The 16,931-nt window shown below is 45.2% G+C and overlaps 1 pseudogene; it reads right to left on the bottom strand.

Moving 5' to 3' along the window:
- Positions 1-14,027, bottom strand: part of LOC130361093 (golgin subfamily A member 6-like protein 22) — a 43,561-nt pseudogene extending 29,534 nt beyond the window's left edge.
- Positions 14,028-16,931: the final 2,904 nt, after the last annotated feature.

Raw genomic sequence — 16,931 nt, 5'->3', positions numbered from 1 at the left:
GGTTCCCAATATACAGCCCCATTCACACAGTCCAGTAGGGTTCACAATATACAGCACCATTCACACAGTCCAGTAGGGTTCCCAATATACAGCACCATTCACACAGTCCAGTAGGGTTCCAAATATACAGCCCCATTCACACAGTCCAGTAGGGTTCCCAATATACAGCCCCATTCACACAGTCCAGTAGGGTTCCCAATAAACAGCCCCATTCACACAGTCCAGTAGGGTTCACAATATACAGCCCCATTCACACAGTCCAGTAGGGTTCCCAATATACAGCACCATTCACATAGTCCAGTAGGGTTCCCAATATACAGCACCATTCACACAGTCCAGTAGAAACCCCCCAGTCCTCACTACTTCCGGACCCTTTGTGTGTGAACTCTCAGGTGCACTCTCAGCATCCCACAGCTGCCAGAAATACGGAAAGTCTCTACCCAGAATCATTTCTACTGTAAGTTCGGCACATACCTCAATCATATGGCTCAATGTCCCAAAACATGTATCAAAGTCAATTGAAATAGTCTTACTAAACTCTGGTCAGGACTTCACGAATGAAATAACGTCCGGTATAATTCTGCAAACAGTCTGGCAGCAATCCAGTTCCACAAGTATTGGGATTCCACCCACCAGTAACTCACGGGTCCTCTTTTCCGTCTTGGTGACCACAGCTTGTGGCCCACGTTGGTTGCTCCCAGCAACAGCCTTTAAAGGTTGTCCCATTTTCTTGAAAAAAAAATAAAAATTCTCGATCCGTTGCCCCTAGCAACGCTCCTCCACAGACCTCAAACTGTGCTTGAACTCCTCTGCTGGGCTCCTCCGACTTGCAATCTTGCAGGGGGTTGCTCCTAGCAACAGCTCCTCTCCAACTCACCCGTTGGTTGCCCTTGGCAACGGGTTGCCCTTAGCAACGGCGTGCCCGCATCCTCCACCAAAATGTAAAGATCCGTCTTGGGGATTCGCTCTGGGATCGTCCTGGACCACGCCACAGGATGCGCTTCTTCTCAATAAACCAGCAAACAAACGCTTATAATGCAATTCTGGCACCTTGCCAGTTTTATTAGACAGGTTGCAGGGAAAGAAATAAACAAAAAGAAGGAACAAAACAAAATCCTAGACCGTCTGGTCACTGACTAAACAGATCAGCTTGTCCTGACTAACAACCGCTGAGATTCCCTCAGCCGGTTAAACATATGTCCTCTGCAACCTTCTACTCACAATTCATGTCCCTCTCTTTGAGCTCCTCATAGCTCGGGCTGTGTACTCCTCAGCAGGCTATGTCTCTCCCCTACAGCCCACATGCTGTCTCCTAGGAAGAGCCCAGATTAGACTGAGTCTCCATCTCATATACACTTCCCTTCCCTCCTGCCTCATTACTTAAAGGGGTACTCCGGTGAAAACCTTTTTTCTTTTAAATCAACTGGTGGCAGAAAGTTAAACATATTTGTAAATTACTTATATTAAAAAATCTTAATCCTTCCTGTATTTATTAGCTACAGAGGAAATTATTTTCTTTTTGGAATGCTCTCTGATGACATCACGAGCACAGTTCTCTCTGCTGACGTTATTATAATAATAATAATAAGTCTTTATTTATTGTTGTCCTTAGTGGGATCATGCTGCCCTTAGTATACATCTGCTATGCACGGTTGCTAAAATGGACAGAGATGTCAGCAGAGAGCACTGTGCTCGTGATGTCATCAGTGTTCCAAAAAGAAAGGAATTTCCTCTGTAGCATTCAGCAGCTAATAAGTACTGGAAGGATTAAGATTTTTTACTAGAAGTAATTTACAAATATGTATAACTTTCTGGCACCAGTTGATTTAAAAGAAAAAAGGTTTTCACCGGAGTACCCCTTTAAGAAGCAGGTGAGAGCTTCTGCAGGGTGAGCCAAGGAAATACACCCTTTCTTTGCCACACTGCCACAACATGTTCACACGGCAGAAAACCTCTGTTTGGACGTTCTGCTAACTGCAGGCGTCGTCTTGATATGCCGGCGCTACGGCTATGTATTCTGAACAGAGTCCGCAGAAAGAATGGCCGTGTTCTTTCTTTCTGCGGACAGCGGAATCGGAATTTACACGCCAGAAACATTTGGCCTGGAAATTCCTCTGTGTGAACGCGGCCTTACTGTTCTGCCTGCTCCTCAGCTCGGCTGTGTTGTCCTCTCTTGCTGTAATGCTGCAGGTCCCTGTCATTTACAAAAGACTTTTGACATGTCCAAAGTTTTGATAGGTCAGGGTCTGTTATCCAGGCATGCTGGGAGTTGTAGTTTTCCAACAGCTGGAGGAACCCTGGTTGGGACACGGTTCATCAAGTGATGTTGTCCCTGTAACCTGGGACTTCTCTCTGCACCTGTACTGACCCCTGTGCGTTCCGGACACAGAGGGTCCAGATCTCATGTAGCAGATACATTGTAGCAAACCCTCAGCTCATAGATCTGCACAGATGAACAATTAATGGATATCCCAGTCAGCAGAGATCAGGACGCACTCATGTATTTCTATGTCCCCATAATCCAGAGGGGTCTCTGTGTGATCCCCCAAACTCACAATGACAAATGGAGGGCCCCGGAGTGTTCGGAGGGGCCCCGAAGTGTTTAGAGGGCCCTAGAGTGTTCAGAGGGGCCCCCGGAGTGTTCGGAGGGCCCCAGCACCCACACACTCGGTTCATTTCGGTTCACATGAAGATTTCTTTTACTCTCATAAAGATCCTAATAAAGTGAACTGCATTAAGGGAGCAAATAATCGCGCAGCATTTTACAGCCACAAAATACCGGAGGGTTGTGTAGTCATTAATAAAACATCGAACGGCATTATATTTCCATCAACTAATTCATAGCGGCAAATGTGCAAAAGACCAGAGGAGCTTCAAGAAGCGAAGGAGACCCCCGCCACATGGAGCGTTACATAGGACTGCAGGTCACATCTACTCCATTATCTGTACTCAGAGAGTTATCACTGTGTTATCTGTGGTGTTACATAGGACTGCAGGTCATATCTATACATTATCTGTACTCAGAGAGTTATCACTGTGTTATCTGTGGTGTTACATAGGACTGCAGGTCACATCTATACATTATCTGTACTCAGAGAGTTATCACTGTGTTATCTGTGGTGTTACATAGGACTGCAGGTCACATCTATACATTATCTGTACTCAGAGAGTTATCACTGTTATCTGTGGTGTTACATAGGACTGCAGGTCACATCTACTACATTATCTGTACTCAGAGAGTTATCACTGTGTTATCTGTGGTGTTACATAGGACTGCAGGTCACATCTATACATTATCTGTACTCAGAGAGTTATCACTGTTATCTGTGGTGTTACATAGGACTGCAGGTCACATCTATACATTATCTGTACTCAGAGAGTTATCACTGTGTTATATGTGGTGTTACATAGGACTGCAGGTCACATCTATACATTATCTGTACTCAGAGAGTTATCACTGTTATCTGTGGTGTTACATAGGACTGCAGGTCACATCTATACATTATCTGTACTCAGAGAGTTATCACTGTTATCTGTGGTGTTACATAGGACTGCAGGTCACATCTATACATTATCTGTACTCAGAGAGTTATCACTGTTATCTGTGGTGTTACATAGGACTGCAGGTCACATCTATACATTATCTGTACTCAGAGAGTTATCACTGTTATCTGTGGTGTTACATAGGACTGCAGGTCACATCTATACATTATCTGTACTCAGAGAGTTATCACTGTGTTATCTGTGGTGTTACATAGGACTGCAGGTCACATCTATACATTATCTGTACTCAGAGTTATCACTGTGTTATCTGTGGTGTTACATAGGACTGCAGGTCACATCTATACATTTTCTGTACTCAGAGAGTTATCACTGTGTTATCTGTGGTGTTACATAGGACTGCAGGTCACATCTATACATTATCTGTACTCAGAGAGTTATCACTGTGTTATCTGTGGTGTTACATAGGACTGCAGGTCACATCTATACATTATCTGTACTCAGAGAGTTATCACTGCTATCTGTGCTGTTACATAGGACTGCAGGTCACATCTACTCCATTATCTGTACTCAGAGAGTTATCACTGTGTTATCTGTGGTGTTACATAGGACTGCAGGTCACATCTATACATTATCTGTACTCAGAGAGTTATCACTGTGTTATCTGTGGTGTTACATAGGACTGCAGGTCACATCTATACATTATCTGTACTCAGAGTTATCACTGTGTTATCTGTGGTGTTACATAGGACTGCAGGTCACATCTATACATTTTCTGTACTCAGAGAGTTATCACTGTGTTATCTGTGGTGTTACATAGGACTGCAGGTCACATCTATACATTATCTGTACTCAGAGAGTTATCACTGTTATCTGTGGTGTTACATAGGACTGCAGGTGACATCTATACATTATCTGTACTCAGAGTTATCCCTGTGTTATCTGTGGTGTTACATAGGACTGCAGGTCACATCTACACATTATCTGTACTCAGAGAGTTATCACTGTGTTATCTGTGGTGTTACATAGGACTGCAGGTCACATCTATACATTATCTGTACTCAGAGAGTTATCACTGTGTTATCTGTGGTGTTACATAGGACTGCAGGTCACATCTATACATTATCTGTACTCAGAGTTATCCCTGTGTTATCTGTGGTGTTACATAGGACTGCAGGTCACATCTACACATTATCTGTACTCAGAGAGTTATCACTGTGTTATCTGTGGTGTTACATAGGACTGCAGGTCACATCTATACATTATCTGTACTCAGAGAGTTATCACTGTGTTATCTGTGGTGTTACATAGGACTGCAGGTCACATCTATACATGATCTGTACTCAGAGAGTTATCACGGTGTTATCTGTGGTGTTACATAGGACTGCAGGTCACATCTATACATTATCTGTACTCAGAGAGTTATCACTGTTATCTGTGGTGTTACATAGGACTGCAGGTCACATCTATACATTATCTGTACTCAGAGAGTTATCACTGTGTTATCTGTGGTGTTACATAGGACTGCAGGTCACATCTATACATTATCTGTACTCAGAGAGTTATCACTGTGTTATCTGTGGTGTTACATAGGACTGCAGGCCACATCTATACATTATCTGTACTCAGAGAGTTATCACTGTTATCTGTGGTGTTACATAGGACTGCAGGTCACATCTATACATTATCTGTACTCAGAGAGTTATCACTGTGTTATCTGTGGTGTTACATAGGACTGCAGGTCACATCTATACATTATCTGTACTCAGAGAGTTATCACTGTTATCTGTGGTGTTACATAGGACTGCAGGTCACATCTATACATTATCTGTACTCAGAGAGTTATCACTGTGTTATCTGTGGTGTTACATAGGACTGCAGGTCACATCTATACATTATCTGTACTCAGAGAGTTATCAATGCTATCTGTGGTGTTACATAGGACTGCAGGTCACATCTATACATTATCTGTACTCAGAGAGTTATCACTGTGTTATCTGTGGTGTTACATAGGACTGCAGGTCACATCTATACATTATCTGTACTCAGAGAGTTATCACTGTTATCTGTGGTGTTACATAGGACTGCAGGTCACATCTGTACATTATCTGTGCTCAGAGAGTTATCACTGTTATCTGTGGTGTTACATAGGACTGCAGGTCACATCTATACATTATCTGTACTCAGAGAGTTATCACTGTTATCTGTGGTGTTACATAGGACTGCAGGTCACATCTGTACATTATCTGTGCTCAGAGAGTTATCACTGTTATCTGTGGTGTTACATAGGACTGCAGGTCACATCTGTACATTATCTGTGCTCAGAGAGTTATCACTGTTATCTGTGGTGTTACATAGGACTGCAGGTCACATCTATACATTATCTGTACTCAGAGAGTTATCACTGTGTTATCTGTGGTGTTACATAGGACTGCAGGTCACATCTATACATTATCTGTACTCAGAGACTTATCACTGTTATCTGTGGTGTTACATAGGACTGCAGGTCACATCTATACATTATCTGTACTCAGAGAGTTATCACTGTTATCTGTGGTGTTACATAGGACTGCAGGTCACATCTATACATTATCTGTACTCAGAGAGTTATCACTGTGTTATCTGTGGTGTTACATAGGACTGCAGGTCACATCTATACATTATATGTACTCAGAGAGTTATCACTGTGTTATCTGTGGTGTTACATAGGACTGCAGGTCACATCTACTACATTATCTGTACTCAGAGAGTTATCACTGTTATCTGTGGTGTTACATAGGACTGCAGGTCACATCTATACATTATCTGTACTCAGAGAGTTATCACTGTGTTATCTGTGGTGTTACATAGGACTGCAGGTCACATCTATACATTATCTGTACTCAGAGAGTTATCACTGTGTTATCTGTGGTGTTACATAGGACTGCAGGTCACATCTATACATTATCTGTACTCAGAGAGTTATCACTGTTATCTGTGGTGTTACATAGGACTGCAGGTCACATCTATACATTATCTGTACTCAGAGAGTTATCACTGTGTTATCTGTGGTGTTACATAGGACTGCAGGTCACATCTATACATTATCTGTACTCAGAGAGTTATTACTGTGTTATATGTGGTGTTACATAGGACTGCAGGTCACATCTATACATTATCTGTACTCAGAGAGTTATCACTGTTATATGGTGCTGGTCACTGGGGTCAGAGGTCACACACTTTATGTATTAGAAAATCAGGAGTTAATAGGACATTGTCTTCTCTCCTGGAAATTACATTGTGAAGATCAATGATGATATAAACAGCGAATAGGAAAAGAGACAACAAAGTCCTCATCTCCGCAGATCGATACATTCTCAGTTACATCCAGATCCTAATGTGTGGAACATAACAGTATAATGTAACAGTATAATAATATAATAATATACAGGAGATGTTTACTGATATATAACATAAAGAGTATAATGTAATAATATACAGGAGATGTTTACTGATATATAACATAAAGAGTATAATGTAATAATATACAGGGGATGTTTACTGATATATAACATAAAGAGTATAATAATATAATAATATACAGGGGATGTTTACTGATATATAACATAAAGAGTATAATAATATAATAATATACAGGGGATGTTTACTGATATATAACATAAAGAGTATAATAATATAATATACAGGAGATGTTTACTGATATATAACATAAAGAGTATAATAATATAATAATATACAGGGGATGTTTACTGATATATAACATAAAGAGTATAATAATATAATAATATTCAGGGGATGTTTACTGATATATAACATAAAGAGTATAATAATATAATATACAGGAGATGTTTACTGATATATAACATAAAGAGTATAATAATATAATAATATACAGGGGATGTTTACTGATATATAACATAAAGAGTATAATAATATAATAATATTCAGGGGATGTTTACTGATATATAACATAAAGAGTATAATAATATAATAATATACAGGAGATGTGTTACGCCGAGCGCTCCGGGTCCCTGCTCCTCCCCGGAGCGCTCACAGCGTTCTCCTATTCGCAGCGCCCCGGTCAGACCTGCCGACCGGGTGCGCTGCGATAATGTTCCCAGCCGGGATGCGATTCGCGATGCGGGACGTGCCTTACCAGACCTGTTCCCCGTCTGTGCTGTCCCGGCGCGCGGCCCGGCTCCTTAGGGCACGGGCGCGCCGGGTCTCTGCGATTTAAGGGGCCACTGCGCCACTGATTGGCGCAGCAGGCCTAATCAGTATTCTCACCTGTGCACTCCCTACTTATACCTCACTTCCCCTGCACTCCCTCGCCGGATCTTGTTGCCATTGTGCCAGTGAAAGCGTTTCCTTGTGTGTTCCTAGCCTGTGTTCCAGACCTCCTGCCGTTGCCCCTGACTACGATTCTTGCTGCCTGCCCCGACCTTCTGCTACGTCCGACCTCGCTCCTGTCTACTCCCTTGTACCGCGCCTATCTTCAGCAGTCAGAGAGGTTGAGCCGTTGCCGGTGGATACGACCTGGTTGCTACCGCCGCTGCAAGACCATCCCGCTTTGCGGCGGGCTCTGGTGAATACCAGTAGCAACTTAGAACCGGTCCACCAGCACGGTCCACGCCAATCCCTCTCTGACACAGAGGATCCACCTCCAGCCAGCCGAATCATGACAGTAGATCCGGTCATGGATCCAGCTGAGGTCCCGCTGCCAGTTGTCGCCGACCTCACCACGGTGGTCGCCCAGCAGTCACAACAGAGCGCAACAAGGCCACCAGCTGTCTCAACTGACCGTGATGCTACAGCAGCTACTACCACAGCTTCAGCAATCATCTCCTCCGCCAGCTCCTGCACCTCCTCCGCAGCGAGTGGCCGCATCCGGCCTCTGTTTATCATTGCCGGATAAATTTGATGGGGACTCTAAATTTTGCCGTGGTTTTCTCTCGCAATGTTCCCTGCATTTGGAGATGATGTCGGACCAATTTCCAACTGAAAGGTCAAAGGCTGCTTTCGTGGTCAGTCTTCTGTCTGGGAAAGCTCTGTCATGGGCCACACCGCTCTGGGACCGCAATGACCCCGTCACTGCCTCTGTACACTCCTTCTTCACGGAGATCCGAAGTGTCTTTGAGGAACCTGCCCGAGCCTCTTCTGCCGAGACTGCCTTGCTGAACCTGGTCCAGGGTAATTCTTCTGTTGGCGAGTACGCCATCCAATTCCGTACTCTCGCCTCCGAATTGTCCTGGAATAACGAGGCTCTCTGCGCGACCTTTAAAAAAGGCCTATCCAGTAACATCAAAGATGTGCTGGCCGCACGAGAAATTCCTGCTAACCTGCATGAACTTATTCATCTTGCCACCCGCATTGACATGCGTTTTTCCGAAAGGCTTCAGGAGCTCCGCCAGGATATGGACTTTGTTCGCACGAGGCGGTTTCTCTCCCCGGCTCCTCTCTCCTCTGGTCCACTGCAATCCGTTCCTGTGCCTTCCGCCGTGGAGGTTATGCAAGTTAACCGGTCTCGCTTGACATCTCAAGAGAGGACACGACGCCGCATGGAGAATCTTTGCCTGTACTGTGCCGGTACCGAACATTTCTTGAAGGATTGTCCTATCCGACCTCCACGTCAGGAAAGACGCACTCCGATTCCGCACAAAGGTGAGACAGTCCTTGATGTGAACTCTGCTTCTCCACGTCTTACTGTGCCTGTGCGGATATCTTCCTCTACCTTCTCCTTCTCTGCTATGGCCTTCTTGGATTCCGGATCTGCAGGAAATTTTATTTTGGCCTCTTTCATCAACAGGTTCAACATCCCGGTGACCAGTCTCGCCAGACCCTTCTACATCAACTCTGTTAATAATGAAAGATTGGACTGTACTGTGCATTACCGCACGGAACCCCTCTTAATGTGCATCGGACCCCATCACGAAAAAAATAGAATTTTTGGTCCTCTCTAACTGAACTTCGGAAATTCTTCTTGGACTACCATGGCTTCAACGCCATTCCCCCACCCTTGATTGGACCACCGGGGAAATCAAGAACTGGGGTACTTCTTGCCACAAGGACTGTCTTAAGCCTGTTCCCTGTACTGTCAGTCAAGACTCTGTGGTTCCCCCGTTATCTGGTCTCCCCAAGGCCTATCTGGATTATGCTGATGTTTTTTGCAAAAAACAAGCAGAGACTTTACCTCCTCACGGGCCTTATGACTGTCCTATTGACCTCCTCCCTGGTACTACTCCACCCCGGGGCAGAATCTATCCTCTGTCTGCTCCGGAAACTCAAGCCATGTCGGAGTACATCCAAGAGAATTTAAAAAAGGGGTTTATCCGCAAGTCTTCCTCTCCTGCCGGAGCTGGATTTTTTTTTCGTTTCCAAAAAAGACGGATCCCTACGCCCTTGCATTGATTACCGTGGACTTAATAAAATCACTGTAAAAAACCGCTACCCCCTACCTCTTATCTCGGAACTCTTTGATCGCCTACAAGGCGCCCACATCTTTACCAAGCTGGAGTTAAGAGGTGCTTATAATCTCATCCGCATCAGGGAGGGGGACGAATGGAAGACCGCATTTAACACCAGAGATGGACACTTTGAATAACTGGTTATGCCCTTTGGCCTCTGCAACGCCCCTGCTGTCTTCCAAGACTTTGTAAATGACATTTTTCGTGATCTTCTATATACCTGTGTTTTGGTTTACCTAGACGATATTCAGATTTTTTCTGCTAACCTAGAAGAACACCGCCAGCATGTCCGCATGGTTCTTCAGAGACTTCGGGACAATCAACTTTATGCCAAAATGGAAAAATGTCTCTTTGAATGTCAGTCTCTTCCTTTCCTAGGATACTTAGTCTCTGGCCAGGGTCTACAAATGGACCCAGATAAACTATCTGCCGTATTGGATTGGCCACGCCCCTCCGGACTCCGTGCTATCCAACGTTTTTGGGGGTTCGCCAATTATTACAGACAATTTATCCCACACTTCTCTACTATTGTGGCTCCTATCGTGGCCCTAACCAAGAAAAACGCCGATCCCAAGTCCTGGTCTCCTCAAGCGGAAGACGCATTCAAACATCTCAAGACTGCCTTTTCTTCTGCTCCCGTACTCTCCAGACCTGACCCATCTAAACCCTTCTCATTGGAGGTAGACGCCTCCTCGGTGGGAGCTGGAGCAGTACTCCTACAAAAAAATTCTTCCGGGCATGCTGTTACTTGTGGGGGTTTTTCTAGGACCTTCTCTCCGGCGGAGAAAAACTACTCCATTGGTGATCGAGAATTACTGGCCATAAAATTGTCGCTTGAAGAATGGAGGCACCTGCTGGAGGGATCCAAATATCCAGTTATTATATACACTGATCACTAGAATCTCTCTTATCTCCAGTCTGCCCAACGGCTGAACCCTCGCCAGGCTAGGTGGTCGTTGTTCTTTGCCCATTTTAACTTTGAAATTAATTTTCGCCCTGCTGACAAGAACATTAGGGCTGATGCCCTCTCTCGTTCATCGGATGCCTCTGAAATGGAAGCTTCCCCACAACACATTATTCCTCCGGACTGTCTGATCTCCTCTTCTCCAGCTTCTATCAGACAAACTCCTCCAGGGAATACCTTCGTCTCTCCACGCCAGCGCCTCAGGATTCTCAAGTGGGGACACTCCTCACACCTCGCAGGCCATGATGGCATCAAAAAATCCATCCAGCTCATCTCTCGATTTTATTGGTGGCCTACCCTGGAAGCGGATGTTGTTGATTTTGTGCGGGCCTGTACTGTCTGTGCGCGGGACAAGACCCCTCGCCAGAAGCCTGCTGGTCTCCTCCATCCTCTGCCTGTTCCTGAACGACCTTGGTCTCAGATTGGTATGGACTTTATTACTGACTTACCTTTATCCCAAGGCAACACAGTTATTTGGGTGGTCGTTGATCAATTCTCCAAGATGGCACATTTTATCCCTCTTCCAGGTCTTCCTTCTGCGCCTCAGTTGGCGAAACAATTTTTTGTACACATTTTTCGCCTTCACGGTTTGCCCACGCATATCGTCTCGGATAGAGGCGTTCAATTTGTGTCTAAATTCTGGATGGCCCTCTGTAATCAGCTCAAAATCAAATTAAACTTCTCATCTTCCTATCACCCCCAATCCAATGGACAAGTAGAAAGAATTAATCAGGTCCTGGGTGACTATTTGTGACATTTTGTTTCCTCCCGCCAGGATGACTGGGCTGATCTTCTACCATGGGCCGAATTTTCGTACAATTTCAGAATCTCCGAATCCTCTGCTAAATCCCCATTCTTCGTGGTGTACGGCCGTCACCCTCTTCCCCCCCTCCCCACTCCCATGCCCTCTGGTTTGCCCGCTGTTGATGAAGTGACTCGGGACCTCTCCACCATTTGGATAGAGACTCAAAATTCTCTTTTACAGGTTTCATCCCGGATGGAAAAATATGCCGATAAGAAAAGAAGAATTCCCCCCATTTTTTCTCCCGGTGACAAGGTATGGCTCTCCGCCAAGTATGTCCGCTTTCGTGTCCCCAGTTATAAACTGGGACCACGTTATCTTGGTCCTTTCAAAGTCAAGTGCCAGATCAACCCTGTCTCTTACAAACTCCTTCTTCCTCCTTCTCTTCATATTCCCAATGCCTTCCATGTCTCTCTCCTTAAACCACTCATCCTTAACCGCTTCTCTCCCAAAGTTGTTTCTCCCACTCCAGTTTCCGGGTCCTCTGACGTTTTTTCGGTGAAGGAGATTCTAGCATCCAAGACGGTCAGAGGTAAAAAATTATTTTTGGTTGACTGGGAGAATTGCGGCCCAGAGGAGAGATCATGGGAACCTGAGGACAACATCCTGGACAAGAGTCTTATCCTCAGGTTCCAAGAAGAGGGGGAGACCCAAGGGGGGGGGGAGGGGGTACTGTTACGCCGAGCGCTCCGGGTCCCCGCTCCTCCCCGGAGCGCTCACAGCGTTCTCTTATTCACAGCGCCCCAGTCAGACCTGCTGACCGGGTGCGCTGCGATATTACTCCCAGCCGGGCTGCGATTCCCGATGCGGGACGCGCCCGCTCGCGATGCGCATCTCGATTCCCTTACTAGACCCGTTCCCCGTCTGTGCTGTCCCTGCGCGCGCGGCCCCGCTCCCTAGGGTGCGCGCGTGCCGGGTCTCTGCGATTTAAAGGGCCACTGCACCACTGATTGGCGCAGCAGGCCTAATCAGTATCCTCACCTGTGCACTCCCTACTTATTCTTCACTTCCCCTGCACTCCCTCGCCGGATCTTGTTGCCATTGTGCCAGTGAAAGCGTTTCCTTGTGTGTTCCTAGCCTGTGTTCCAGACCTCCTGCCGTTGCCCCTGACTACGATCCTTGCTGCCTGCCCTGACCTTCTGCTACGTCCGACCTTGCTCCTGTCTACTCCCTTGTACCGCGCTTATCTCAGCAGTCAGAGAGGTTGAGCCGTTGCCGGTGGATACGACCTGGTTGCTACCGCCGCTGCAAGACCATCCCGCTTTGCGGCGGGCTCTGGTGAATACTTAGAACCGGTCCACCAACACGGTCCACGCCAATCCCTCTCTGGCACAGAGGATCCACCTCCAGCCAGCCGAATCGTGACAAGATGTTTACTGATATATAACATAAAGAGTATAATATAATAATATACAGGGGATGTTTACTGATATATAACATAAAGAGTATAATAATATAATAATATACAGGAGATGTTTACTGATATATAACATAAAGAGTATAATAATATAATAATATACAGGGGATGTTTACTGATATATAACATAAAGAGTATAATAATATAATAATATACAGGGGATGTTTACTGATATATAACATAAAGAGTATAATGTAATAATATACAGGAGATGTTTACTGATATATAACATAAAGAGTATAATAATCAAGCAGAGTCTGATCAGGTTTTGTAGCCATGACAACGGAGGCCATTGTCAGACCTCTGGTTGCATTGGCTACAATCGGCGCCCCTTATAGATGATGCTGTCAAACTGACCACAGTATTTTAGCACCCACTTTGAAGTACCAGGATTGCGCTGGCAGAGCGGGTCTTGGCAAGCATAGATTTGTGGTGTTTTGGAGGCATTTGCGACATTCGCACTTAATTAAGTCTGTAGCATCCTCTCAGGAGATGACTTTTAAATGGACCTCCCCATATAGTGACATCTTATCAGTGGTGACGAAACTCATCCCCGCCATTCGTCCATCATGTCTTCCTTATGCTACAATGTCGCACAAAAAGTCGCAAACCCCTCCAAAATACCGCAGATCTACAGCGGCCCAGACCTGGCTTACAGAATTGCCTTTGGAGGGCACTTTTAAAAGGGGAGGAGTCATAAAATGGTCTTCTAAAGTGATTTATTGGTTTTTGCTTACGTGCGCCAAAAAAAGACTTCAAAACTCCCTTTCCAAACACAACAATGATAAATTCCCCTTGGAGATTAAGCAGGACTGTCTTTGTAACATTCTCTCGGAATATGATCTTATTATGGACCTCCCCTTTAAGTGACATCTCCATGGTGATACTCTCACTCATTCCAGGTCTTGTTCCAGGTTTCTGTCCTTCTCATGATTCTTCTCCTTTCTCTTATCTTCTTTCCTAAATGGTTGGAGAATCAGCAGAACACAGTAATGTACAACTGTCTCTGAAGATGACCCTGGTACGGTCATGTGACTACATTGGGGATGTCATTCACCTCCACCCACCACATTATGGTTTCATACCCTCTTGAAGTCTCTTATTGAAGTTCTTTAGTCCACCTCGCACTACTTCCTCCTTACACTTCTCCATCCTCCATACACTTCTTCTCCTTTCTCCTTACATTTATTCCTCCTAACACTTCTTCTGCCTCCTTAAACTTCTCCTTCCTCCATACACTTCTCCTTCTTCCTTACACTTCTCCTTGTTCCTTACACTTCTCCTCCCTTCTCCTTCCTCCTTACACTTCTCCTTCCTCCTTACACTTCTCCTTCTTCCTTACACTTCTCCTTGTTCCTTACACTTCTCCTCCCTTCTCCTTCCTCCTTACACTTCTCCTTCCTCCTTACACTTCTCCTTGTTCCTTACACTTCTCCTCCCTCCTCCTTCCTCCTTACACTTCTCCTCCCTCCTCCTTACACTTCTCCTTCCTCCTTACACTTCTCCTTCCTCCTTACACCTCTCCTTCCTTCTTTCACTCCTCCTCCTTCCTCCTTACACTTCTCCTCCCTCCTCCTTACACTTTTCCTTCCTCCTTACACTTCTCCTTCCTCCTTACACCTCTCCTTCTTCCTTCTTTCACTCCTCCTCCCTCCTCCTTACACTTCTCCTTCCTCCTTACATTTCATCCTCCTAACACTTATTCTTCTTCCTCCTTAAACTTCTCCTTTCTCCTTACACTTCTTCTTTTTTACACTTCTCCTTCCTCCTTACACTTCTTCTTCCTCCTTACACTTCTCCTTCTTTTTTTACACTTCTCCTTCCTCCTTACACTTCTCCTTCCTCCTTACACTTCTCCTCCTTCCTCCTTACACTTCTTCTTCCTCCTTACACTCCTCCTCCTTCCTCCTTACACTTCTCCTTTTTTACACTTCTCCTTCCTCCTTACACTTCTCCTTCCTCCTTACACTTCTCCTCCTTCCTCCTTACACTTCTTCTTCCTCCTTACACTCCTCCTCCTTCCTCCTTACACTTCTCCTCCTTTTTTACACTTCTCCTTCCTCCTTACACTTCTCCTTCCTCCTTACACTTCTTCTTCCTCCTTACACTTCTCCTCCTTCCTCCTTACACTTCTTCTTCCTCCTTACACTCCTCCTCCTTCCTCCTTACACTTCTCCTTGTTTTTTACACTTCTCCTTCCTCCTTATACTTCTTTTTCCTCCTTACACTCCTCCTCCTTCCACTTCTTCTTCCTCCTTACACTTCTCCTTCCTCCTTACACTTCTCCTCCTTCCTCCTTACACTTCTCCTCCTTCCTCCTTACACTTCTCCTCCTTCCTCCTTACACTTCTTCTTCCTCCTTACACTTCTCCTCCTTCCTCCTTACACTTCTTCTTCCTCCTTACACTCCTCCTCCTTCCACTTCTTCTTCTTCCTTACACTTCTCCTTCCTCCTTACACTTCTCCTTCTTCCTCCTTACACTTCTCCTCCTTCCTCCTTACACTTCTCCTCCTTCCTCCTTACACTTCTCCTTCCTCCTTACACTTCTCCTTCCTCCTAACACTTCTTCTTCCTCCTTACACTCCTCCTCCTTCCTCCTTACACTTCTCCTTCTTTTTTACACTTCTCCTTCCTCCTTACACTTCTCCTTCCTCCTTACACTTCTTCTTCTTCTTCCTCTTTACACTCCTACTCCTTCCTCCTAACACTTCTCCTCCTTTCTCCTTCCTCCTTACACTTCTCCTTCCTCTATACACTTCTCGTTCTTCCTTACACTTCTCCTTCTTCCTCCTTACACTTCTTATTCCTCCTTCCACTCCTCCTTCTTCCTCCTTACACTTCTCCTCCTTCCACTTCTCCTTTCTCCATACACTTCTCCTTCCTCCTTAAACTTCTCCTTTTTTTACACTTCTCCATCCTCCATACACTTCTTCTCCTTTCTCCTTACATTTATTCCTCCTAACATTTCTTCTTCTTCTGCCTCCTTCCTTCTTACACTTCTCCTTCCTCCATACACGTCTCCTTCTTCCTTCCACTTCTCCTTTCTCCTCACACTTCTCCTTCCTCTTAACACTCCTCCTCCTTCCTCCTTCCACTCCTCCTCCCTTCTCCTTACACCTCTCCTTCTTCCTCCTTACACTCCTCCTCCTTCCACTTCTTCTTCCTCCTTACACTTCTCCTTCCTCCTTACACTTCTCCTCTTTCCTCCTTACACTTCTTCTTCCTCCTTACACTCCTCCTCCTTCCACTTCTTCTTCTTCCTTACACTTCTCCTTCCTCCTTACACTTCTCCTTCTTCCTCCTTACACTTCTCCTCCTTCCTCCTTACACTTCTCCTCCTTCCTCCTTACACTTCTCCTTCCTCCTTACACTTCTCCTTCCTCCTAACACTTCTTCTTCCTCCTTACACTCCTCCTCCTTCCTCCTTACACTTCTCCTTCTTTTTTACACTTCTCCTTCCTCCTTACACTTCTCCTTCCTCCTTACACTTCTTCTTCTTCTTCCTCTTTACACTCCTACTCCTTCCTCCTAACACTTCTCCTCCTTTCTCCTTCCTCCTTACACTTCTCCTTCCTCTATACACTTCTCGTTCTTCCTTACACTTCTCCTTCTTCCTCCTTACACTTCTTATTCCTCCTTCCACTCCTCCTTCTTCCTCCTTACACTTCTCCTCCTTCCACTTCTCCTTTCTCCATACACTTCTCCTTCCTCCTTAAACTTCTCCTTTTTTTACACTTCTCCATCCTCCATACACTTCTTCTCCTTTCTCCTTACATTTATTC

Source organism: Hyla sarda, chromosome 3, assembly GCF_029499605.1.
Source record: "Hyla sarda isolate aHylSar1 chromosome 3, aHylSar1.hap1, whole genome shotgun sequence".
Classification (NCBI taxonomy): domain Eukaryota; kingdom Metazoa; phylum Chordata; class Amphibia; order Anura; family Hylidae; genus Hyla; species Hyla sarda.
This window is presented reverse-complemented; position numbering and strand designations above follow the sequence as displayed.